At 42.8% G+C, this 27,327-nt stretch overlaps 1 protein-coding gene and 1 pseudogene across 1 annotated transcript in view; both read right to left on the reverse strand.

Moving 5' to 3' along the window:
* The window catches only part of LOC126556435 (uncharacterized), a 507,197-nt gene that overhangs the window by 112,968 nt on the left and 366,902 nt on the right, over window positions 1–27,327 (reverse strand). The gene's annotated exons all lie outside the window — the stretch shown is intronic.
* LOC126567386 (SET and MYND domain-containing protein 4-like) lies at window positions 16,562–17,982 on the reverse strand (annotated as a pseudogene).

Consider the following 27,327-nt stretch of genomic DNA (forward strand, 5'->3'; position numbering starts at 1 on the left):
CTCTGCATGACGTCAGCACAGCTTGCGCTGCATAGCTTGCAGTAACAATATGAGCAGCTCTTAACTCACGCAGCAAAAAAGGTCGCTCTCGAGCGCTAACCTGAAGTCTCTCATGACTGACGAAGAGGTGTGAGGTACTCGATGTATCAACTGGGCGTCTCCATCAATTCTCCATTGGTTGGGTTGATCAATTACTGACTAAAAAATAACCTTTTTCAATGTTATAGGTGTCAAAACGAGGGCTATTTTACAACATGTAGCACTCCCAGGAATTCATAAGATAAAAAAGGATTTAGAAATTAGTATTAATTAACCGTGAAGTCACATTCAATCAGAAAACAAAATGTGCAGCAGTGTAATGCGATCTTCAGAATCAGAGCTGTCCACTATTCACTCAAATCTAAGAGATTATCAACTGATTCCGTTTATTGAGGATTTACATTATAAATGTGTTCTGTTAGCAGATTACGAATATGTCAGTTCTGTTGTCAGTGTATGTGGCAATACCGCGCTGACATGGGGATGGATCCGATTTCTCTTGCAGAACATCATAGGCTCTCCATACTCTACTCCGACTCAATGCGAACGCGCTTGGGGAAGCGCTGCCATCATCCACCATCAAGGCGATGTTCCGTGCTGACCAATGGTGTATGGGGGAGCAAGCCATCAGCAGCACAGCCGAACGAACAATTGACCGTGTATCAGAGGAAGGAATAGTTTGATGATGAATGCAGGCGAGCACTATCCGAGAAGAAAGCAGTGCGTGCTCGCATGCTCCTACGCGAGACCCGGCAGAATGAGGAACACTACAGACGACTGAGGAGGCAGCAGACCCGGATCATCCAGGACAAGAAGCGGAGATTCAAAGAGTCGGACGAGCAACTGATGCAGCAGCTGTCCCAGTCGGGGGAAACTCGCAAGTTCTATAGGATGAATGAAAGTACGAATGAAGCACGATTTTCTTTTACTCCCATGATTGAAGTGCTACTTCGACAGACACCTTAACGCAGCAGATGCAGGAGGATCGAATAAGCATCTTGCATCGAACTAGGCTCAGCAAGCAGAGGAGTGCAGAACTACGACAGCCAGCTTGACGATGACGAGGTGCCTCCGCCAGTGCCATCAAACAGCTGAAATGCAACAAATCAGCTGGCAGCGATTGGCTGGTGGCCGAACTGTTCCAGATGGATCCGGAGAGGATTTCCGCCATCATGCATCGGTTGTTTGTTAGGATGTGGGATCAGGAAGCTCTACCGGACGAATGTAAACTGGGTGTCATACACCCGGTGTACAAAAAGGGCGACAGGACAGTGCTAATGCATTTCTGAATGCTGCCTATAAGATCCTGTCCCAAATACTCTTCTGCAAACTTGCGACCCTAGTGACAGATTTCATCGGAAGCTATCAAGCTAGATTTGTTGGACGCAAATCGACAACCGACCAAATCTTTACTCTACGGCAGATCCCCCAAAAAAGCCGGGAGCACCAGATCCCTACGCACCACCTGTTCATTGTCATCAAGCCTACGATACCATAGATCGAACCGAACTATGGAACACCATGCAGCAGTACCGATTCCCTGGGAAGCTCGTACGGTTGCTAAAGGCCACTATGGACGGGGTGCAGTGCAAGGTGAGAGTTTCGAGCATGCTGTCGGAATCGTTCGAATCTAACCGGGGTCAGAGGCAAGGAGACGAACTCTCCTGTTTGTTGTTCAACATCGCTCTGGAAGGTGGTGAAGACAGAATACCTGCTTGCCGGAGGCACTGACTGTGATAGAGCTCGACTCGGAAGCAGAGTATCAGTTGACGGCGACGATCTCGAGGTGGTAGAGGAATTCTGTTACCTTGGTACAATCGTAATTTCGGACAACAACGTAAGCAGCGAATTCCGTAGGCACGTTGTTCAGGGGAATCGTTCTTAACACGGACTCCACAAACTGCGATCCAGAAGACTCCAACAACACACGAAATGTACGATTTACCGCACCTTGATGCGTCCGGTAGTCGTCGGCAGGTACGAGTGTTGGACTATACTGACAGAGGACGACAATGTACTCGCCATTTTCGAGTGGCGGATGCTAAGGACTATCTTTGGCGGTGTGTGCGAGCAGGGCGTGTGGCGTAAGAGAATGAACCACGAGCTAGTTGAGCTGTTTGGCGGTGCTGATATCCTGACGGTAGTTAAAGCCGGGAGGATACGTTGGCTGGGGCACGTGATAAGGTTGCCGGACTCATGTCCCACCAAGAAGGTGCTCGTCAGCGACCCGTTCGGCACGAGGCCTAGAGGAACACAGCGAGTTCGTTGGCTGTGCTCGTTGACGTGCTCAACCCTGAGCAGGCCAAGAAGAGGAAGATTATGGAATTGAATGTATAAACAGAACTATCGCTCGTTGATTAATTTTGGAAACTAATGGCTTTGATATTAATCATTAAATGTGGTAAACGCATCAGATTCCAAAAGAATATTTTTTATTCTCTAGTTTGGTGTGGTGTCGTAGCAACCCTGGCATTGAAGTCTTTGTTGCTAACCTTTTTAAATAACGATTGATGAACCGTGTTCCATGTTAGGACATATTAAATAGGTTTTATTTTTAGATTTGCAAAGATATTGTGATGTGATGTGCTAGTAAAATAAATGATACAAATAATAAATGTTCTAGTTTAAATAAATAAAATAAATCAATGAAATAAATGAATAATGAAGATGTTTAAAAATTATTTCGCATAGGTCGATAAAATTAAACAAAGACTCCTGAAGGTAACAAAAACAATAGTATATGGGAACATTGGTTCACATAATCGTATGATTGTAACGATGGCTTGATCATCTCTCTTGAATGTCGGGCATTTGCAAAACTGATGACAGAGTATGAGCCAATGTAGTTGCTGAGAACGATAAAAAAAATCCAATTGTGTCTATTGCTTTGACTGTGAAAACTGGGGAGTTGGGTTTCATGGACCTCTGACTTGAGCGTGATATCTCATATGACTTACGAAAAGTAAATCCTCTAAAGGCTTTAGCAAGCATCAAAATTTGTAAAACTGAAATGAAGGGCAAAATTTTCAAAGAAAACAAAGTGTGCCGGACCGTGGTAATGCAAAAGGTGGCATGTAACAACTAGAATAGCATACGGACAGAACTTTTAAGCCTGAAAACACAAGTAGCGGTTCTTGTGATCAAATTTAGCATCATCGTCCAGCACATTGAGATTATATCATAATCAAGGCGTGGAAAAAGTTTTGAACGAGGTTTAAATATTTGGAAATTCGATGTGGAATATGTTTATGGACCAATGAACCACGTCCATGAGCGGATGTACTGAAAAAATCCTTACTTAAATAGCTGACAATATGAAGAAATGTCACCTCTTGAAATGTTGCTAGCTCTAGGCGGTATGGTAATGCATAGTCGGAATATTTACTAAACATTGAGTACTTCTAGAGAGTAACATTCAGTAAAATACTGGAACAAGCGAATGAACGCAGTTCCTAAAGAAGACAGATACATTCAAAGTTAATGGAAAAGGCATTCTCGTCGACTGTGGAAGTAGTGAAAAAGAAACCAAGCGTAGACAACGTTAACGACGAGGGAACATTCAACAGGCCCCCATCTCGGAAGGTGGCCTGCGGCTACAGACCACCCCTCAAGATGGGTTATGTGGGATTCATCGTGACGCTTCGACAGCCGATTCGACCCAACTTAACCACTCCTCGACCTGTTCCGACACCTGCCGATGCGCTGATGTGCGTAGTACTCCATGTAGGATAGTTTGTGCGATGCACTCATCCCGTTGACGCGCGGTTGTTGCGTCATTCGTTCTTGTTGTCTCAGCTGCTGCTGCTGCTTCTTGCCTTCCTTTAGGCTGCTGCTGCTCAGATCCGCCCGTCCGTAGCCGTTACTCCCGGTTGGGTCTAAGCTCCTGCTGCTGCTGCTCTGGTTACTCGTCGCTGCTGCTGCTGTTTCCGTTGTCGTTGTTGTCCTTTGTGAGCGGTTACGGCGGCAGCTGTTGCTGCCTTGCTTGTTCCGTGTTCCGCCGTCGTTGTTGTCGCCTCCGTCTTGCCGTTGGTGGACTTTCCTCATTCCACCTCACTTGGAGGTTTCTGAAGATGGTCCGAGCGGCAGTCCGGACTGCTTCCCAAGTGTCGCGGTTGGCACACATTTCCGCCGCCAGATTGTCCATCGTCAAGCGGGTGTGGCTCTGCTGCTGCATCTCTTGTTGGGTGCGAGCAAACCGTGGACGGTGGAAGATTACGTGGTCGACATCTTCCACGTCATGTTCACACACCGGGCAGTTTGGCGAGCCGTCGCGGATGCCTTCCTCGACAAGATAGCTTCAGAGAAACCCATGCCCTGTAAAGAGAGAGATAAAAATCAATTTCTCCGTGCTTACGATTTACCAAGGTCATAATATCCGGGATAAGTCTCCTCGTCTTCGTCCCCGGCGATCCCTGCTGCTCTGATCCGGCTGTCCACTGTTGTTGCAAGCGTTCCATGGTCTCCTATCTGCGACGCTTTCGTATGTCTGGTCCAGGAAATCCCCTCGCTACCTTATCGTCATGTCAGCAGATATCTTCCTCTAGGAGGAGGACTAGCCGGATAGTACTTGCGACCACGCAAGCTGCATCGTAGGAAACCGTCTGGAAGGCGCTGGCTACTCGCAGGACGCGATGCGATGAATGTCTCTCTGTAGAATTGTCCGTCCCCACGATGGAGCCACGTAAGGGACAATGCTATTCCCAACGTTAACCAGGGCTCTCCTTATGCTGCTTTTGGGGCCACACTTGTTCGGCATCAGAGTGGTCAAGGCATTGAAGATACGCGACGCCTTGGTGCAAACCTTCTCCAGATGCCGGCCGTAGTGCTGCTTGCGGCAGAGCTCGACCCCGAGGTACTTGAGCGATTCCGTGGATATGATCGTGTGTCCCCCCGCCCGTCATGTAGCCGGGCTTTTGATGGCCCAGCTTCAATAGCTTGCAATAAGTGCAGTGAAGGTGATACATGGGACACGGTGACACGACAGAAACATTTGATTTCTGCCCTAAAAGCAGAGAAACAAGTATGAATTTTCTTAATGGTCATTAAGAAAACATCCGCAACATGATGAGCCTCCGACTGTCGGCTGCGACTCAAATATGCATACCACCGCCCATACAGACGGAACCAACGTGGAAGCGTAAAGAGATGCAAGAGTCGTAAAAGTAAGCAGTGGAATCACGAGTGTTGGGTTTAGCGCTCGGACGTTGTAAATCATGTTCTGTCGGTGGATTTTTGCTCGGTTTTGCAATATTGAACATGATCACTGCTGATCGACTCTTCTCTGGTGTTTGGGAATTATCAGAACACATGTCTCTTTGCCACCATGGCAAGTTTATGATCCCAGCTTTGGTGGCAGAAGAAGCATGGTAAAAGAATGCAATTGTTGAGTCTGCTGACCCTTCCGTCAGACATTTATTTCTAAAGTCATGGCCACCCATGGTATCTTGGGCGATTGAAGGAAGGGTGCAATATTTTCTCCACACTGCATCTACATTACCCTCCAATCACATCTACCCTTTCTTTTCGAGATAAAAAGGGCAAGGAATGATATGTTCATTCCCCTTTTTTTAAATGATTGATACGATTCTATATGATGGTTGTGATTGCAGAATCAATAAATAGAGATAGAAACTGGAAGAAATAGCGATTTAGCCACATACTGTTGAAATTAAACCTTTATCATTAATCTGAGTCATCATTCAGACACTGATTAGCTTTAATCGAAGCTAATTATATTACGACACTCGGTTCAAGGTATATTATTATTTAAATGATATTTGTCAATACGGTCGAAAGTCCAACACAGCTATCGATTTCCTAGAATTCTTCAATTAATTTATTGCTGCGTGTTGTTTCATTTTTCACTAAGCATGCTTGCTTCGATGTAATAAATCTGTGGTTGTGTGGCCTGTTCTTGTATTGTTCTTTTCAATTTTCTTAATTGCAACAAGAATACGTCTACAGACTTTCCTTGGTACAGGAAACCTAGAAAACAGTATTCAAAGATTATTTACAGTGGACATGATCATTCGTCGACATAACCATTGCAAAGGAGCAGTTTAACTAAGTAAATGAAACTAACCTTACATGAAGGCATGACACAACACGGCAGGAATGACCTTGCATGAGTGTTTTCGGTCTTAACAAACGTTTGTCAATGAAGACATTTGTGGTCAGAAGTGTAGTTAGGCGTGATTCTTTGGCTTTGGTGCTTATGATCCTATGGGAAGCTGTGACTCCAGACAAGGCGCTTGAGGGCAGGGTAACTAGCGTTGAGCTGCACATCAAGAATGATCATAAAATCCCCAGCAAGCCACAAGCCGAAGGTTAAAAATGTTTGTCGGAAAGCAAAGAAGAATCGATCTGCAGTGATCATGTTCGAAACGCAAAGACGTGTAAACACTTTTGTTAGCCGGTAGGCATCTTTCCATTCATTGTTCCGTCAACTTTTACGCCTCTCGCGTCTCTCGTTGTTTTCTCATACGGATGACTGGAAGCTGAGTATTAATGACTATTTAGTTTAGCATAATTGGCACGATGGATATCACTGTCTGCAGCTTTGCATTGGGTGCAGTTTTCAAAGGTACTGATTTTCTCAAGTTTTTTTTTTCTGGAGTACATTATCTTCTTCTTAGTTTCCCGTTTAAACCACGAGAAGATTAAAGGCTATCGGAGACCACTGCGAAACGGTGTGAAGATTTAGTTCAGACTCATCATATAAACCTTTTCAGTTGTGAGAAGAGCACACTTTTTCGAGTCGAGACCGATGAAAAGAGGCTAAAGACGGAGGTAATGCTTGTCATAAAATTGGATCCAGTTCGTCTCGCATGGAGGTCCGTGTTGGTGAACAAGTAACGAGCAAGCTATAGGGTTTTGAGGCAGCCATCGGTGACCCTTCCATCCTCAAGTATTTACAACAACCATTTCATTTTGGGCTTTAGCTCGGGCCCCCTTTCGAGGCGGGGGCCCATACGGCCGGTCGGTCCGCTCATAGGAAGATACGCCTGTGACAACTACTACTGATCGTCGAAAATGACAATTAACGATGGTGAATCCAGAAAGCAACATGCGATAAGACATTTAGAACAAAATGAAGCCATACACCTTTTTCCGTGAAACCACCAGACAGTAAAGCACGCTAATTTAGTTGAAGTACATATAGTAAACAGTTTCGCAGCGCTTGAAACTCATCGCTAAAGGAGGAAAATAAATAAATAAAATTGAGTTGGACGTCCCGGTGGTATAGGCGACAGCGGGCCGGTCTTCATACGGCAGGACCGGGATTCAATTCCCATCCGGACCCGCCCCCCCGTAGTGAGAATTGACTACCTAACAGCGAGGTATCGGTAGTCTAGTAAGCCATTAGATGGCCGGCATGACCTTAAGAGATTCAGTTCAGTGCTGTTCAACCGAACTTTGTATTGAACGGTTGAACAGCACTTAAATGCAAAGACTTAGGAGTTTACATTTATTAATATTCCGAGACTCGTCCAGTTCTAGAATCCTTTAGAGGTTCCTTACAGTAAGCAGCTGTGAGTCCCTATACCTTCGTACGACTTGATACGATATGATCGATACGATCAACGGTGACATGGACAATATGTCCTATCGGACGAGGTAAACTTTCTGCATCTGATTACCGAAAAGTATTGCTTACTTACACAGGGTTGTGGATGAGAAATGTAAGTTTTAAAACACACAAACAATCATCAACCACTGCCTCGAAACACAAGGAAGGAAATGTAAGGAGACCCAAATGTGAGCACTGCTCGATGAGTAACGTGAATTGGAAAATAAATTAGAGGCTTGGAATATTGATAACGCTAATGATAACGCATTATGTTTGTCAGCAATTGAAATCACATTCCATTGTAGAATATATTAATTGGATCGTTTGGATAAACTGGTGAATTTGGCACATGTTGAAGACTACTGATAAATTATTTTTTTAAGAGATAGGAATGTTGACTGCATTGACCATAACTAATTCATATCAACGAATACCATCAGATGTCAGATATCATTTCTTAAAATCTGTCTTTTAATTAATAATTTAGATGTTTAACTCGATGTGAGGTATTTAAAAAAAGGAAAAGGGTTTCAAACATACTATTATTATTAATAAATTTTAGTGTAAATGAAATGTTGATGAAATAGTGTCTACGCATTGTTTTCGGAAGTAAGAGCGGTTTCAAATGTGTATTATGTGTATTATGCTCGATAAAAAACGGCATATCATGGAACATGGACTGAATCAGCATTATTTACAGTTGAAGGTGTAGTAATCTCAAAATCGATAATTAATAGACCTTGATTTCGAGGCTACCGCAGTCTTTATTTATCGTGGATGTCACAATAATGTCAGACGGGAAATGTCAAGAAAATGTCAAAAAATAAAAGATCAATCTGTTTCGACGATTCAAAGAGGAAACTCGTGTTTGACTTATGAAAATTACAACTCAGATCCCTGTGAATATTATCAAATCCTGTGAATATTAGTGTAAAAATGCCGACAAGAGATGAGATGACTTGTGCCCTTTCGCACGCTGAAGTTACAGTGCCGGAAACAGCCACAATCACCCAAATTCGACAGCTTTACGCTAGCGTCTTTGGTGCTCCTGCCGACCCCATAAGTGAGGTTAAGAACGCGCTTGCTGAAACGCATGGTGAAGGTGTTTCGAACAAAATGGTGGCAGACCCGTCTGGAACATTTGAAGCAAATACCATTCCCGAAACTTTAGTTGTGATGAGTGCCGCAAAGGAAACATCGATGAAACCAGACGATGAAATAATTTCGTTGCAAAAACAACTCGAAATATTGGAGCTTCGAGAAAAGATCAAGCAGCTAGAAGCTCGTAGCAATTCCAACGCGTCATCATCGGCGACAATAATAAAGTTCGAAGAATTCATAGACAAGTTCAGCGGCGACAACAACGTAAAAATTGAACAATGGCTCCGTGAGCTAGAGCGAGCATTTAACCCGTACAACATGGACGAGTCTGCCAAATTCTATAATACTCGTCGCCTGTTAACGGGTACAGCGGCATTGTTAGCAAAATCTATTGATGTGGTGACTTACGCCGAACTAAAGGAGCAGTTATTGAAGACCTTCGAGAAAACTCCATCCATCGAAAACATATTCAGACAGTTGAGAGCACGACGACTTGTCCGCAACGAATCGATTACCAGATACGTGCTAGAGATGCAGCAAATCGCCAGTGACCATATTGCAGAAGAGGATCTAATCAATATCATTATTGATGGTATCGGGGATCCAATAAACACGGCTGCTATCCGTTTTGCTGCCAAATCTGTAAATGAGCTCCAACAAATGTTGAAAAAATACGAGAAGATTCGCTCCCAATGCAGTTCAACAGACAATACTCCATCGAAGACATCTGTTCGTCCTGTTGTAGCTGTGCAGAAAAAGAACACCGTTGAGGAAATCCGATGCTACAACTGTTCTAAAATCGGACATTACCAGGGATCCTGCCCTTCACCTCGCCGACCGGCTGGATCGTGTTTTCATTGTCATCAAATGGGACATACCTTCCAGAACTGCCCTGAGAGGCAAAAGAAGACATCTGCTGCTGTCAGTGAACATGATGGAGAGAGAGATATATTAGATGCTGAACAGGAGGTAAGTGTTGCATTTGATTTTGGAAATGAGCGTCAGGCCTGTTATTCACAAGTGTGTTCTCTTTTTGATTCGGGTAGCTCGAAGAGCTTCATCAGTAAGGCATTAGTGCCTTCTACTTTTCTTAGGCATGCGTGTAATTCTGGATTCCGAGGTCTTGGAAATCGTCAATTAACATCCTTCGGTGTAGTAAAATGCCGCATACGATTCCATAATACGATGGTAATACATAGCTTTATCATCCTACCGGAAGATGAAATATTTTGGCCCGTAATTGTGGGTAGAGACTTACTGCAGAAACTAAATGTTCACTTGTGTGTATTTTCTCGTAAATATTCTGCAAAAGCATTGTCAAAAATGAATAATAAAAATATAAGTTTTCTGGAACCACTTGTGATTTCGCGTTTGCGCTCATTTGGCATTTTCAAAGGTGTCTCAATGGAACAGGTAAAAGGTAGCATATTAACTAGTGACGACATTCCCTCAAAAGTAGTAGAGAGCTTCATTCAGGCTGAAGTATGTGGCATAAGTAACTCTAACCTAAACAAAGTTAATAATGGCTATTTTAATGACAGTTACGAAGATCTCCGAAAAACGTTCGAAAAAATGTGCGCTATTGACATACAAGACACAACTTATAACCTAGACATTGGCACACACCTAAAACCAAACGAAATAGATGCCGTTAACTCAGTCGTAGTAGACAACTACTGTAATCTTCCTGATGATGTTTTCAATGAAACTGATAAAAGAAATCACGCAATGAGAATTAGTCTCATGCATGACACTCCGATCTTTAGCAAACCGAGACGCCTCTCTATTGTTGAGCGTAATCAAGTAAGGAAAATAGTAAATGATCTTCTTGAAAAGGGTATAATTCGTCCCAGCAGTTCCCCGTATGCTTCTCCGATTGTCTTAGTGCGCAAGAAAAATGGCGAAATCCGCAAGTGTGTGGATTACCGCCAAATTAATAAGATAACCATCCGAGATAATTATCCCCTCCCACTCATTGATACATGTCTTGAACATTTAGGAAGCAAACGATTTTTCACTTTGATGGATTTGAAGAGTGGATTTCATCAAATAGAAATGCACAAAGACTCAATTAAATACACTTCTTTTGTCACACCATATGGTCAATTTGAATATGTGAAGATGCCATTCGGATTGAAGAATGCCCCGTCTCAATTTCAACGATTTATCAATAACGTTTTGCGAAAGTATATAGACAATGGACAGCTGGTAGTATATTTAGATGATATTATTATTGCATCTGTTGACTTCGAAGATCACTTGCGTACGCTAAGTGATGTATTAAGCACTCTTCGTCAAAATGGCCTTGAACTGCGGATGGACAAGTGTAAATTTGCTTATGAGGAATTAGATTACCTTGGCTATCGTGCAAGCTCAAAGGGAGTTCGCCCAAGTGATCACCACATTCAGGCCATACAGAATTATCCGGTTCCGAAAAACGCAAAGGAAGTGCAGCGATGTTTGGGCCTTTTCTCCTACTTCCGAAGATTTGTCTCTTCTTTTTCCACAATAGCCAAACCTCTCAGTATCCTGTTGAAGCAAAACACCTCATTTGTTTTTGACGACACTTGTCTAAACGCATTCAATTTTCTGAAAAATAAATTGGTCAATGCCCCCGTTTTGGCAATTTACAACCCATCTTGTGAGACGGAGCTCCATTGTGATGCTAGTGCAATTGGTTTTGGCTCAGTGCTTCTTCAGAAACAGGAAGATGGCAAGCTTCATCCAGTTGCATATTTTTCCAAGACCGCTTCCCCAGACGAAGCAAAACTTCATAGTTACGAGTTAGAAACACTCTCGATTATATATGCTTTGAAACGATTTCACACTTATGTACATGGCATTCCGTTTAAAATAGTCACTGACTGCAATTCTTTAGTTGAGACGCTAAAGAACCGCAACGTTTCTGCGAAAATAGCAAGATGGTCATTGTTTTTGGAGGACTATAACTATTCCATAGTGCATCGTCCTGGAAATTCTATGGGGCACGTGGATGCTTTAAGCCGAAAGCAAATTGTAGCTATTACAGACGATGTTGAGGTTGACCATCAACTACGAATCGCTCAATCACGGGATCCAATAATTGAGGATCTTAAAAGTAAATTAAAATCAGAGATGGTTGAAGGATTCACGATGGAAAATGGGGTTGTTTATAGAGTTTCTTCTTCACATAAAAGACAATTATTAGTACCTCGTGAAATGATAAACAATATCATTCGAAATACTCACGAAAAGTTAGGGCATTTAGGAGTGAGTAAATGCTGCTCTGTTATAAGCAAACAGTACTGGTTTCCTTTGATGAAGACGCGCGTACAAAATTTCATACGTAATTGTTTGAAATGCATTATATATTCTGCACCTACGAGGAAAAATTTAAAGAATTTGCATAGCATACCAAAAGTTCCTCTTCCCTTTCATACTATACACATCGATCATTTAGGCCCTTTACCATCGATAAAATCACAGAAAAAGTACATTTTGGTAGTAATAGATTCATTTACTAAATTTACGAAACTCTATCCAGCCGCTACAACTAACACCCGAAGTGTATGTAATTCACTAGAACAATACTTTGCCTATTATAGTCGCCCAAAAAGAATTATCAGCGATAGAGGTACATGCTTCACATCCAATGAGTTTGAAGAATTTTTGTCGAATCGCGGAATCACTCACGTTCTTACAGCTACCTCATCGCCTCAGGCTAATGGGCAAGTAGAGAGAGTGAACCGAGTGTTGAGACCAATGTTAAGCAAGACAACCAATCCGCATGACCACTCAGATTGGAGTGCCAAACTTCTCTCCGTAGAATACGCTTTGAATAATAGCATACACTCTTCAACTTTGTTCACTCCTTCAATGCTAATATTTGGTGTGGATCAGCGAGGTGTTGCTGTGGACGAATTAACTGAATTTTTGGAAGACAAAGTCGATTTTGGTCAAAGAGATCTACACAACATACGAAACCAGGCTTCTGAAAACATCATCAGGTCACAAAAGAAAAACGAAGTACAGTTTGCAAAAAGCCATCATCCAGCCATTGAATTTCAAGAAGGCGATGTCGTCGTCATTCGTAACGTAGATAATAGTCCAAATACGAATAAAAAACTAATAGCCAAATTTAGGGGCCCATACGTCGTCCATAGATGTTTACCAAACGATCGTTATATAATTCGCGATATTGAAGGATGTCAGCAAACCCAGATTCCTTACGATGGAGTTCTTGAGGCAGATAAATTAAAAAAATGGGTGGCACCTGACGCTGACCCCGTTCTAGAGACACCTGATGCAACACTTTCAGTTTGTAATGGATGAAATTAAATTGAGGACAATTTAAGGTCAGGAAAGCCGAGTTGTAGTAATCTCAAAATCGATAATTGATAGACCTTGATTTCGAGGCTACCGCAGTCTTTATTTATCGTGGATGTCACAATAATGTCAGACGGGAAATGTCAAGAAAATGTCAAAAAATAAAAGATCAATCTGTTTCGACGATTCAAAGAGGAAACTCGTGTTTGGCTTATGAAAATTACAAAGGGTAAATGTTGTATGGCTTCTTAATCCACTGCTTACCATGAGATACATAATGCTATCAAAACTAAGTTATCATTAGACTTAAAACTGTATTTAAAAACTAACTTTTGCAGTTTGAGGTTGGCTGGGGTAGGGAAAAGGGTTTACCATGATCGCATGGGCGGATGTCATAGGACGAGACGAGAAGCTCGCGCACATGTGAGACTTTTCGGAAAGCAAAGAAGCATGTGATCTACACTCACTTTTCTCTGTGATGCACAAAGCTAAGTCAAAGCTTCTGTCTGGGCGCAAGTCAATCGACCGCCGATATGATTTACATCGTTCAAGTGATCATTTTATGATCTTTTCGTCTCTTTCCGTTCCTACATTCATTCCGTGGAAACGGGCGGTGGGATACGTGTTTGAGTAAAAGCCGACAATCGGAGTCTCAATGGAGGATATTGAAATTAGCATTTTGCAATTAAAGGTTGACCTCGTCTGACTGCACATTTTTTGCAAGCTTGCATTCCTTTGTCTGGGGTCTTTTCGGTTTTCAGTTCAACGATTGTACTGAAGAAGGGAAATTATTGCTGAGCACGTTGGAGAAGAAATGCGTTCGAGGTGGCGGATTCAGCACCTCGGAGGCTTCAAGCGGAGTGGAAGTTGAGTGACCGCATCACATTGAAACTGACACAGCACGTTTAAATGATCGCACTTTAGCTAGTGTGAATAAAAGCCACGAGCGATAGAAACTAATGTTAGATTGTATAATTTTTTTAACCTTAAACAAGTAAAACAAAGAACATTAAACTCGTTAGTTCATGTTATACAATCCCTAAGAATTGTAATATTTTTCTTGAAATAATTTTTTTTATTAAACAAATTGTTTGGTTTGAATGTTTTGTTCTTCTGCTATCTTCTTTACACGGAAGTAGCGGGGTTCAAATCCCATCTGGACCGTTCCCTTGCAGTGAGGAAGCTGCTATGGATTGTAAGTTATTAATTTATCTGCTACCTGTGTAGTTCGTTTCATACATTTATTCCACACATCACATCACATAAATTAGGAAGACAAAGGACAAAGAAATATGAGCTTCAACCGAATGCGAGCAAACGGAATGACAATAATACAAATTTTAATATCCCTTATGAAAATTAAGCATATACTTATGGTCATCAAGAAAACATCGACAGCATGATGAGACTCTGACTGTCGGCTTCTGCTCAAATACGTATTCTGCCACCCATACACACGGAACGAATGTGGAAATGCAGCGAGACGCAAGAGTCATAAACATCGAGCAAAACGATGTGTGGGGCTCGGCACTCGGACGTTGTAAATCATATTGTCGGCCGCTGGATTTGCACTCAACTCAATTCAATGTTCGCGTATTGAAAATGATCACTGCAGATCAATTCCTCTTTACTTTCCCGCAGCAAAGACACGCGTATCTCTGTGCAGGCTTTGACGATTTTACGACAACTTTGGTATGCAGACGGATCTGCCAAGGTTCAAGGAGTGTGAAAACTACTCTGCCCTCAAGCGCTTGGTCTGGGGTCACAGCCACCCATTGGAATATAAGTACTGATGTCCGAATCATGCATAACGAAATTAAAATTGCATTCATCCATCTTTTCCACATTTTATTTTCGTCTATCAATGGAAAATAAATAAATTTGTGCAACAAAACGATAAGGTGAAACAACTTAGCCATAGAATTTACCATGCTTTTTGACATTAATATTTATATTTTCACCGAAAAACTTGAGTAACGACTGCTTGCAGCGTAGACAGTGCCATCACTTTGGCATTTGTGTCTGAGTAGAACATAATGTTTTTTTTTTAATTAACTTCTTAACATTATACAACTGAGATTCGAGGTTATCGTTCGTTGATTTTGTCTTGAGCTATTGCATTCGAAGCTTTAAAAACTCCTTATCCCGATGTTTTGTTTAACACCTTCGCCAATAGAAATGTCCTTTTTTAGCGAAAAAAGGCATGTATAGGGCTCAAACACAAGTGTTAAATGGTATCAATTAACAAATAATTCACATTTTAAGATAATGAAAGTAATTTCACAGCAGCCTTGAATCGGAATTTATTTGTATAAATACTTTACCTTAGTGCAGTTATTTTCAAATGAAGTTTACTTCTTTCTTTCTCTTACTGTGAATTCTTATTGGTTCACAGCGTTTGATGAATAGATGGGCATTGGTTTATTGCCAAACGCTGAATTACCTCAACAATCTTTTATTTGTAGAAATTTCGAACCGTTTGATTCTCTCCTATGTTTGAATTCAGTAATTCCAATTTATTTGACTGATGCGTAATCATGCTCATTCCTATTACGTTTCAAATATTGAGCCGAATAATATACATATTTGTAGGTCACAAAGAGTGATTCTTTCATCCACATATTACAAATTTAGAGTCACCTGTCGTTTTGTCAATTTTGTAGAGGAAATTGGAGTCTTTTCTACCTATTTCCTACTTTAAGCAATTGAATGTTTGATTTGAAACAAAGAAAATGATGTGGAAAGCATTCTGTAAAATAATTGAAGTATTACGCGAAAATTTGTTGTGCAGCAATAGGCAGTAGACGTAACAGTTATTGCCAAAACACTCTTACTGTGGCACAATAATCTATCTCATATGATAAGAAATGCATGATTGTATAAATGTTAATGGAAGTGATGCAGATTATTGATAAAGATGATGTTGATCACACACCTCTCACACCTTCTTTACCTATTTTTATAATTCATAAATATTTATAATTTAAAAAATGTAGAACTAATTGTACCAAGTCGTCGTTTGAAAATATATTAAGCCAATATGCTCTAAGCCTGGCCCTGTTGACTCTCGATACTATTTCAATGTAATCACATTCTTATTTTTTACTACTTTCATGATGAGAAAATTTATCAATTGGGAAAAATTCAATTCCTTCATCATCGTAGTTGACAGTCCACAAAACGTTTAAGCTACAAACACTCTTGTTCTAACAAAAAACGGACTCCATTTTCTAAGCTCAGCCTCGATCCCTTAACGAGAGCCATGCTACTTCCGTTCATATATAGTTGGTACTCTTGAGATGTTTGTAACGAATGAAGGATAATGATGGGCTTAATTTAATTTAACGATCACCTCCCACGACGTAATCTAATTTCCGATCACAGTTAAAAGTAGTACGCCTTTGACTTGTTTCGTTCCTGCAGTCTCTTGAGTTGTGTTTTCAGTGAGTCAATCAGTGATTGATAGAGTTGTATCTTACCACAGTGGACAACGTCGTTTTAGAAGTTTTTAATATTTGTGAAACTGCTCTCCGACGACCAAGAACTTCAAAACACTCCCTTGTATTCCGACTCAAATGATAGTTGACTTAGCACACGTTTGCTTGCACACTGATGACAGTAGCATTCAAAGACATATCTGCTATCCAAGGGATTAATGCTGTGGAGAATATAGATAGACTTATAGCAATACTTATCCACAAGCCTAAAGCTTATTAAGCCAACTTACCGATAGTCGATGTACATCTGCGAGCCTTTTGGAATGTAAGTATCAGTTACAAATACAATTTCACCGTCCCGCGACAGATGATATTCTACGTTCGCGGTGCATGAGTGGTTGAACATGCTGCCCGTCGTGAGCAGAACTAGTGCAGAACTACAGTTAGCTCGGCTAGAATTTCTTCAAAGCTGGTCGGTAGCTTATGTTCACGCACGAACATCTTAGCCAGTGAGACTGCTCTCAGTCCGTCATAGGTCAGGGTTTGTTTGGACAAATGACGTCGGTTGGTAGCCAATCTGTAGATCTTCCGATAATCTGCCTCCGCATCAGGTGCACTGTAATCATAAGCTCTGACGTTATCAGTTAGTCCTCGAATGTACGCAACGAGTGCATCCGACGTTATGGGAAACATTTTATAGACACGGATTGTAAGGCGCAGAGCGAGAAACTCAATGGGCGTACACTGTCCAATTAGGATTGGCATTATGGCACACTCCAGTGAATGATATTCCTCGCAGGCACGGGTACGGCAGGTCACAGAACAGAACATTGCCAACGAGCAGGATTGGCACGGAATGAGAACGAATGGTGCGTAGTTCAGACAATGGTGACATCGCACCCAAAAGTCATTCATGAGCACACTCACGTATGGCATCTCGCGTAGAGCCGTACTTCCTGTTGGCAGGCTGCGGCGAGCATTGAGATGACGGCCATGCTTAACTGATTCTTTGCACTCCACTTGGCTTAAGTGATTCTCAAACATGCGGTATTTATAAGGGGTCGGATGAGCAACTCCATTTCTTCGCATACGAGCTCTATCGAATAAAGTCTGTGCGGAGGCATCGGTTGCGAAATGGGTCGTATTGACCTCTTTTGCATGTAAAATGTTATACAGGCAGTAGAAGTCTTCCTCGCTGTCGTATGCGATTCGAGCTCGCTTCAGGTATCCTTCCGTGAGTTGCTTAGAACCGGGTGTGCTGTAGGCGATCAGTAGGTTCAACTGCACAAGTAGATACATTTTCAGTTTGGTGGTGTTTGGCCAACTCGAAGAATAGTGAGTAATGTAGTACTCGCAGTAATTGTAGAACCACAATGCATGGATGTTATTCTTAACGTTACTATAAAACGTGATGGTTGGCGAGCAAGATTCATTCAATTTCATTCGCTGCTCAAGTATGAACGCCACCAGCTTCTTATCGTTACGGCAACTTTTGGATGCTACGAGTTCGGGTGGGCCTTCGGGTTCCATTTTCGATAGATCTCGATGCGTAATTCGTACCCAAACACACTCAAAAATAAGCACTTTGAAAGTACACTTTCCCACTGACGAATGGCAAACGCGGCAAGTGATCGCGAAATAACTCACGGAATTGATGGATGCAACGCCCGACACCAAGAAACACATGTGCAGCACAAGAAAGTTGAGCACGGAATAATGCGGTTTCCAGCTTCACGGGAATTGCATTCTTCCTGCCGAACTGCATGCTTGCATTCGCCATGATCAACGAGACGAGAAAGAAAGAGAGAAAGAGATAGCTGCTAGAGATGATCGGCGAGATTGGAGCTGTCTTAGGAAGGTAAGAGAAACTCTTTAGATCGGGTTCTATCGGACTCTCTCTGACAAACAGCATGTATGTTGCGTGAGCTTTCCAGCAAAAAAGCAGAGAATATGCAACGATCGATCTTGCTACCCTTTTCTCTTTCTGCCGTTCTCTGCATGACGTCAGCACAGTTTGCGCTGCATAGCTTGCAGTAACAATATGAGCAGCTGTTACCTCACGCTGCAAACTCACTGGTGAGTACAAAAGCGGTCACTTTCGAACGCTAACCTGAAGTCTCTCATACCGACGAAGAGCTGTGATGTACTCGATGTATCAACTGGGCGTCTCCATCAATTCTCCATTGGTTGGGTTGATCAATTACTGACTAAAAAATAACCTTTTTCAATGTTATAGGTGTCAAAACGAGGGCTATTTTACAACATGTAGCACTCCCAGGAATTCATAAGATAAAAAAGGATTTAGAAATTAGTATTAATTAACCGTGAAGTAACATTTAACCAGAAAACAAAATGTGCAGCAGTGTAATGCGATCTTCAGAATCAGAGCTGTCCACTATTCACTCAAATCTAAGAGATTATCAATTGATTCCGTTTATTGAGGATTTACATTATAAATGTGTTCTGTTAGCAGATTACGAATATGTCAGTTCTGTTGTTAGTGTATGTGGCAATACCGCGCTGACATGGGGATGGATCCGATTTCTCTTGCAGAACATCATAGGCTCTCCATACTCTACTCCGACTCAATGCGAACGCGCTTGGGGAAGCGCTGCCATCATCCACCATCAAGGCGATGTTCCTTGCTGACTAATGGCGTATGGTGGAGCAAGCCATCAGCAGTACAGCCGAACGAACAATTGACCATGTATCAGAGGAAGGAATAGTTTGATGATGAATGCAGGCGAGCACTATCCGAGAAGAAAGCAGTGCGTGCTCGCATGCTCCTACGCGAGACCCGGCAGAACGAGGAACACTACAGACGACTGAGGAGGCAGCAGACCCGGCTCTTCCAGGACAAGAAGTGCAGCTTGGAAGAGTCAGACGAGCAACTGATGCAGCAACTGTCCCAGTCGGGGGAAACTCGCAAGTTCTATAGGATGTTGAATACGGTGCAGGGCGGTTTTACTCTCATGATCGCTATGAGCCGCGGCGAAAAAGGCGATATTCCCAGATATTACAACTCAGTAACCATTGACTAAAATGGATAGATCAATCTCAGTAGGCATTTGAAAAATGGGTAAAAAGCTGGGATTGATGGGATTGCAGAGTCAGTCAAATACAAGCTTCAAAGGACCTCAGGACCGGAGTTCAAATCCCATCCGGACCGTCCCCCCGTAGTGAGGATTGACTAACCAACTACGTGGTATCGGCAGTCTGGTAAGCCATTTCGATGAACGGCATGACCTTAGAGGTCGTTAAGCCAAGAAAAAAAAATTAGAAGCAAGCACGATGCCTCAAGAAGAAGTTCAAAAGAAGAATATTCAGCTAGAAAAGATGAGAGGTCTGCAGAAGCTATCGGAGACGACCACTGGAACCAATCATGCGGAACAATTCGTGACAGATTCCCCAGTTACTATGCAAAATTTGGTTGACGTTTATAAATGGCTAGTTAATTTAAATTCAGATGCCTCCATCATTGAGAATTAGTCCAGCTCGTCGGTTAATGCATCGCATGAGAAAAGGGGATATCGCCATTCGAAATATCAACGGCGTGATCAAGACCAAGCAGAAAAACCACGCAAACCTTGCTGGCAATGCAGTGAAATGCATTTTGTGCGATACTGCAAATTTTCAACGCATCGATGTAAGCAGTGCGATCGTGTTTGGCACAAGGATGGCTACTGCGATTGTTTCTCCAAACAGAAACACGGGGGAAAAGAGGCCGAACCCGAAGCTATCGACATGAAAACCAGGAACATCAAGTCGTACAAAAACAAAATCAAGAGGTCTACATTGTGAATCGTATCACATAACACTCAAGTAAGCGGAAGTTCATTTCTGCAACAATCAATGGCATTGGAACTAAACTTCAACTTGACACAGCAAGCGACATCACGATTATATCGAAGCAAACGTGGACGAGATTGGGTAAACCGAACACCATTCCAACAAACATCGAAGCAATCAATGCTTCAGGAACACCACTACAACTATCAGGTGAAATACAGTGTACTGGGAACGTCAACGGCAAAACCGGATAATGGGGATGTTTTGTCATAATAGCAAACAATTTGAATTCGCTAGACATCGAGTGGATTGAACTTTTCAAGATATGGTCTATTCCAATCAGTTAACAATAAAATCGATCGATCATCAAATGCGTGAATTTCTAGTGAAACATTCGGATGTTTCTAAGAATACACTGGGACAGTGTAAGAAAACTAAGCATCACAGCTTTTTCTCAAGCCAAATGCTAAACCTGTGTTCTGTCCAAAGCGTCCTGTACCATTCAACGCCATACCATTGGTTGATGCAGACCTTACTCGATTACAAACATTGGGTATTATCGAAAGTGTCGATTTCTCCGAGAGGGTAGCTCCTATTGCGACAGTAAGAAAACCGAATGGACGTGTTAGAATATGCGCGGACTATTCTACGGGATTGAATGAAGCATTAGAGGCAAATCACTATCCACCTCCTACTCCAGAACAGATCTTTTCGCAACTCAACGGTAGCATCGTCTTCAGCATCATCTACTTGTCTGATGCCTATGTACAGCTTAGGGTTGATGACGATGCAAAGCAATTTCTTACCATCAATACGCATCGTGGATTATTCCAATTCAATCGACTCGCACCTGGAATAAAGTCAGCACCAGGAGCATTCCACCGTCTGGTGGATGGAATGATAGCAGATATTTCAGGAGTCCGACCACTCATCGACGATGTAATTGATTTCGGTAAGGACCTGAAGTCTCACAAGGAATCACTCAACAACTTATTCTCTGTTGTATCGTTAAAAACTAGTACAATCTATTACACTATCTTACACGATACACAAACACGTTAAAACAATACGCTACACGCAGCACACGTCCGACACCTGTCGCGGTCCGTAGGAGAGAGAGCGATCTCTCCTCTGTCCTTACACGCATCGCTAGGAGACCGATCAATGTCCCCTACGAGCGGCACTCACCACTTCGTCCTCAGGGGCCGGCAACCCATTTCATTAGCATACAACATTCTCACGATTGAAAGAGTACGGATTTCACGTCAAAGCCGAAAAATGCCACTTTTGCAAACCATATCTTGTGTACTTGGGACACGTTGTGGATAAAGAAGGCTTTCGTCCAGACCCAGAGAAGATAAAGACCATTGCTACGATTCCATCTCCGAGCAATGTATCCGAATTACGTTCCTATCGTGGAACAGTCAATTTCTATGGAAGATTCGTCCGTAATCTGCACGAATTACGTTACCCCATGGATCAGCTCTTGAAGAAAGAATCGAAATGGCAATGGACATCAGAGTGTCTAGAAGCTTTCATCCGGTTCAAGGCACTTCAGTCAAAGATACTCGTAATGCGATCTGAACATCATTGTGCCAGCTGATGCATCCATCACTGGCATTGGTGCAGTCATATTTCATCAATTTCCTGATGAAAAACTTAAAGCTGTGCAACACGATTCTTGAACACTCATACCCGCAGAACGGAACTATGGACAACCGGAAAAAGAAGCTTTAGCGTTGGTATATGCAGTGATCAAATATTTCACAAATATTTATTGGGACGTCATTTCAAACTACTCACAGACCACAGGCCGTTACTCTCAATATTCGGTTCTAAGAAAGGTATTCCAATTCACACCACGAACCGTTTACAACGATGGGCACTTACCATGTTGAACTACGACTTCAAAATTCAACATGTATCTACGAAAAATTCGTGCGGGAGGAGAATCTCTCGAGAACTTATGTTTGCAAGGCCTCTAAGAACTGTTGTACTCTCTCGAAACCTAGCGAACACCATGAGGCTGAATCAAGAAGCAGACACAAGCAAGACGCATTGTTCGATAGCTCGCTTGCTTCTTTCGGATCGTTGTTTGTGACCTTTCCGTCGGGGGTTTACGTTAAGACTAAATTATTTGTATTCACACCTACAATATTTAAAATATTACTTACACTCAGACCTATTCTATAGCTAGACTACACTAACATATTTACACGATATTACGGGATTATAATTGCATACTCATAGGCACAACACGCATCATTTAATAAGAAGCATGGGGCCGTAAAGCGGACATATCAACACGGCGATTTGGTATATGTCAAAATACACCACAGAAACTCTTGGCAATGGAAAGCAGCAATCGTGATAGAAATAATCGGAAACGTTAATTTACACGTACTTCTTGAAGATCGTTGTCATCTGATATGCACACACACAAACCAGATGAAATCTCGGTTGACCACTAAACGAAGCTTTCCAGAAAGCCCTAAACCACTGGGTATTTTCCTGGAAGATTTTGGATTGAAGACGCTAATAGCACCCGTGGTACCAACAGCTACAGACATTGTTTCTCGCCCCGAATTGGAAGTAACATCTCAAGGCAACGAAACACTGAATGCGACACAGGAATCTTCAGAACTTAACTACAGTTGTTCCGATCAACAGAATCTTGAACAAACTGAACATGGAGAACCAATAGAGCCAGATCAGCCTTCAGTGTTAGAAAGAGGTAGAGGATCATCAAACTGCCAGAACAATTCAAGGACTATTGGATGACGAAACATTAAGGGGGAAGATGTCAGATATCACAACTCAGTAACCATTGACTAAAATGGGTAGATCAATATCAGTAGGCATTTGAAAAATGGGTATAAAAGCTGGGATTGATGGGATTGCAGAGTCAGTCAAATACAAGCTTCAATAATTAACACTTAACCTGGTGATGTGAGTCTGGTCGTGATATCTATATCCTGTTGGACGAGCGAGAGGTGATCAACAGGTGGATGTGCTACTTCGACAGACACATTAATGGAGCAGATGCAGGAGGTACCGAACTAGGCGCAGGAAAAAGAAGAGTGCTGGGCGAAGTCACCAGTGCCATCAAACAGCTGAAATGTAACAAATCAGGTAGCAGCGATGGGCTGGTGGCCGAACTGTTCATGATGGGTCCGGAGAGGCTTGCTGGCATCATGCACCGGCTGATTGTTAGGATTTGAGACCAGGAAGAAATACCGGATGAGTGGAAACTGGGTGTATGACACCCGGTGTACAAAAAGGGCGACAGGATGGACAGTGCTATCTTCCGGGCCATCACAGTCCTGAATGCTGCCTATAAGATCCTGTCCCGAATATTGTTCTGCAGACTGGAGCCCCTTGCTACAGATTTCGTAGCAAGGGGCAGAGGAATCAAATCAAATTTTCACTCTACCGCAGATCCTCCAAAAATACCGGTAGCACCAGATTTCTACGCACCACCTGTTTATTGACTTCAAGGCGGTCTATGATACCATAGATCAGACCAAACTATGCACCACCGTGCACCTAACTGAACACCATGCCGCAGTACGGATTGATCGGGAAGCTGGTACGGCTGCTAAGGGGCACTATGGACGGGGTGCAGTGCAAGGTGAGAGTTTCGAGCATGCTGTCGAAATCGTTCAAATCTCACCGGGGTCTGAGACAAGTAGATGGACTCCCCTGTTTGTTGTTCAACATCGCTCTGGAAGCGAGAAACGCAGGCTTCTATATCCGGTTCACGATTTCCACCCGATCTCTCCAATTCTTTGGTTTTGCGGATGACATCGATATCATCAGACGGACAACGGTGGCGGTGTGCGAGGAGTACACCCGACTGAAACGTGAGGCCAATAGAATTAGATTGAGCAACAATATGGCGGACAGAATACCTGTTTGCCGGAGGCTCTGACCGTGATAGAGCTCGACTCGGAAGCAGAGTATCAGCTGACGGCGACGATCTCGAGGCGGTAGAGGAGTTCTGCTACCTTGGTACAATCGTAACTTCGGACAACAACGTAAGCACCGAAATCCGAAGGCGCAATGTTCAGGGGAATCGTGCCTACTACGGACTCCACAAACTCCTGCGATCCAGAAGACTCCAACAAATGTACGATATACTGCACCTTGATACTTCTACGGGTACGAGTCTTGGACTATGCTGACTGAGGACGCCAATGCACTCGCCATTTTCGAGCGGCGGGTGCTAAGAACTATCTTTGGCGCTGTGTGCGAGCAGGACGTGTTGCGAAGGAGAATGAACCACGAGCTAGCTGAGCTGTTTGGCGGTGCTGATATCCTGACGGTAGTCAAAGCCGGAAGTATACGTTGGTTGGGCCACGTGATGAGGATGCCGGACTCATGTCCCACCAAGAAGGTGCTCGTCAGCGACCTGTTCGGCACGAGGCGTAGAGGAGCACAGCGAGTTCGTTGGCTGGAGTGCGAGCTCATCAAGTGACACACAGCGACCTCGTCAAGTGGAGTCTAACCTGTCGGAGATCGGATGCAGCCGTGGAAGGAGGACTGCAGCCCTAGACCGAATTTCCCGGAAACGGATTTTTCGACCTGGCTTTGTCGCCGTGACGTGCTAAATCTTGAGCAGGCCAACAAGAAGAAAAAGAAAATTGGACGGGTCGAGTCACAACACCAACAACAGTCCAATGGAATAATGAAGTTTATCAGTAAGAAAAAGGGAGCGAAAAATATAACTAAAAATGAAAATTGCAGGAAGAAATGCTTCAACGCAATAAGTGCAGTGAAGGTCCCATGTATCATGGGACACGGTGACACGACAGAAACATTTGATTTCTGCCCTAAAAGCAGAGAAGCAAGTATGAATTTTCTTAATGGTCATTAAGAAAACATCCGCAACATGATGAGCCTCCGACTGTCGGCTGCGACTCAAATATGCATACCACCGCCCATACAGACGGAACGAATGTGGAAGCGTAGAGAGATGCAAGAGTCGTAAAAGTAAGCAGTGGAATCACGATTGCTGGGTTTAACGCTCGGACGTTGTAAATCATGTTCTGTCGGTGGATATTTGCTCAGTTTTGCAATATTGAACATGATCAGTGCTGATCGAATCTTCTCTGGTGTTTGGGAATTATCAGAACGCGTGTCTCTGTGCCACCATGGCAAGTTTATGATCCCAGCTTTGGTGGCAGAAGAAGCATGGTAAAAGAATGCAATTGTTGAGTCTGCTGACCCTTCCGTCAGACATTTATTTCTAAAGTCACGGCCACCCATGGTATCTTGGGCGTTTGAAGGAAGGGTGCAATATTTTCTCCTCACTGCATCTACATTACCCTTCAATCACATCTACCCTTTCTTTTCGAGATAAAAAGGGCAAGGAATGATATGTTCCTTGCCCTTTTTGTTAAAGATTGATACGATTCTATATGATGGTTGTGATTGCAATCACAAATTAACAAATAGAGATAGAAACTGGAAGAAATAGCGATTTAGCCACATACTGTTGAAATTAAACCTTTATCATTAATCTGAGTCATCATTCAGACACTGATTAGCCTCGACACTCGGTTCAAGGAATATTATTATTTAAATGATATTTGTCCATACGGTCGAATGTCCAACACAGCTACCGATTTCCTAGAATTCTTCGACTAATTTATTGCTGCGTGTTGTTTCAGTTTTCACTAAGCACGCTTGCTTCGATGTCTGTGGTTGTGTGGCCTGTTGTTGTATTGTTCTTTTCAATTTTCTTAATTGCTACAGGAATACGTCTACAGACTTTCCTTGGTACAGGAAACCTAGAAAACAGTATTCAAAGATTATTTACAGTGGCCATGATCATTCGTCGACATACCCATTGCAAAGGAGCAGTTTAACTAAGTAAATGAAACTAACCTTACATGAAGGCATGACACAACACGGCAGGAATGACCTTGCATGAGTGTTTTCGGTCTTAACAAACGCTTGTCAATGAAGACATTTGTGGTCAGAAGTGTAGTTAGGCGTGATTCTGGCTTTGGTGCTTATGATCCTATGGGAAGCTGTGACTTTCGACAAGGCGCATGGTAAAGGCAGGGTAACTAGCGTTGAGCTGCACATCAAGAATGATCATAAAATCACCAGCAAGTCACAAGCCGAAGGTTAAAAATGTTTGACGGAAAGCAAAGAAGAATCGATCTGCAGTGATCATGTTCGAAACGCAAAGACGTGTAAACACTTTTGTTAGCCGGTAGGCATCTTTCCATTCATTGTTCCGTCAACTTTTACGCCTCTCGCGTCTCTCGTTGTTTTCTCATACGGATGACTTTAAGCTATTAATGACCATTTAGTTTCATAATTGGCACGATGGATATCACTGTCTGCAGCTTTGCATTGGGTGCAGTTTTCAAAGGTACTGATTTTCTCAAGTTTTTTTTTCTGGAGTACATTTTCTTAGTTTCCCGTTTACACCACGGGCAGATTAAGGGCTTTCGGAGACCACTGCGAAACGGTGTGAAGACCTAGTGCAGACTCATCATATAAACCTTTTCAGTTGTGAGAAGAGCACACTTCTTCGAGTCGAAACAGACGAAAAGAGAGAAAAGAGGGAGGTAGTGCTTGTCATAAAATTGGATCCAGCTCGTCTCGCATGGAGATCCGTGTTGGTGTTCTGAAGATGCTCTTCAATCCCAGTATTGTTAAGATATACTGCAACAACAACCAGAGGCGGATTTTGCTCTTCTGTGGCCCTAAGCGGAAATGGTTTTTGGGCCCTTTCGTGGAAGGCCCTGTCATTTAACGTCCTATGATGGAGGACAAAGATGAATTGAATGCCTTAGGTGAAATTGATATCGGGGTCCATCACAATCAAAACCAAAAGTGTTAAGCGGGAGGTGGGAGGGGGTTTGGGAGATCTTGGATGAGCCTGAAGACATGGTGCCGATAAGAAGCATCGTTCAATGTGCTGAGCGAGGGGTGAAGAGGTTAAGGGTTCCAAGGCAGCCATCGGTGCACCTGGCAGCCATCGGTGCACCACCAAGTATTTACAACAAACATTGCGTTTTGGGTTTCGACTCGGGGTCCCTTTCGAGGTAGGGTTCCACGTGCCCGGTC

This window comes from Anopheles maculipalpis, chromosome 2RL, assembly GCF_943734695.1.
Source record: "Anopheles maculipalpis chromosome 2RL, idAnoMacuDA_375_x, whole genome shotgun sequence".
NCBI lineage: Eukaryota > Metazoa > Arthropoda > Insecta > Diptera > Culicidae > Anopheles > Anopheles maculipalpis.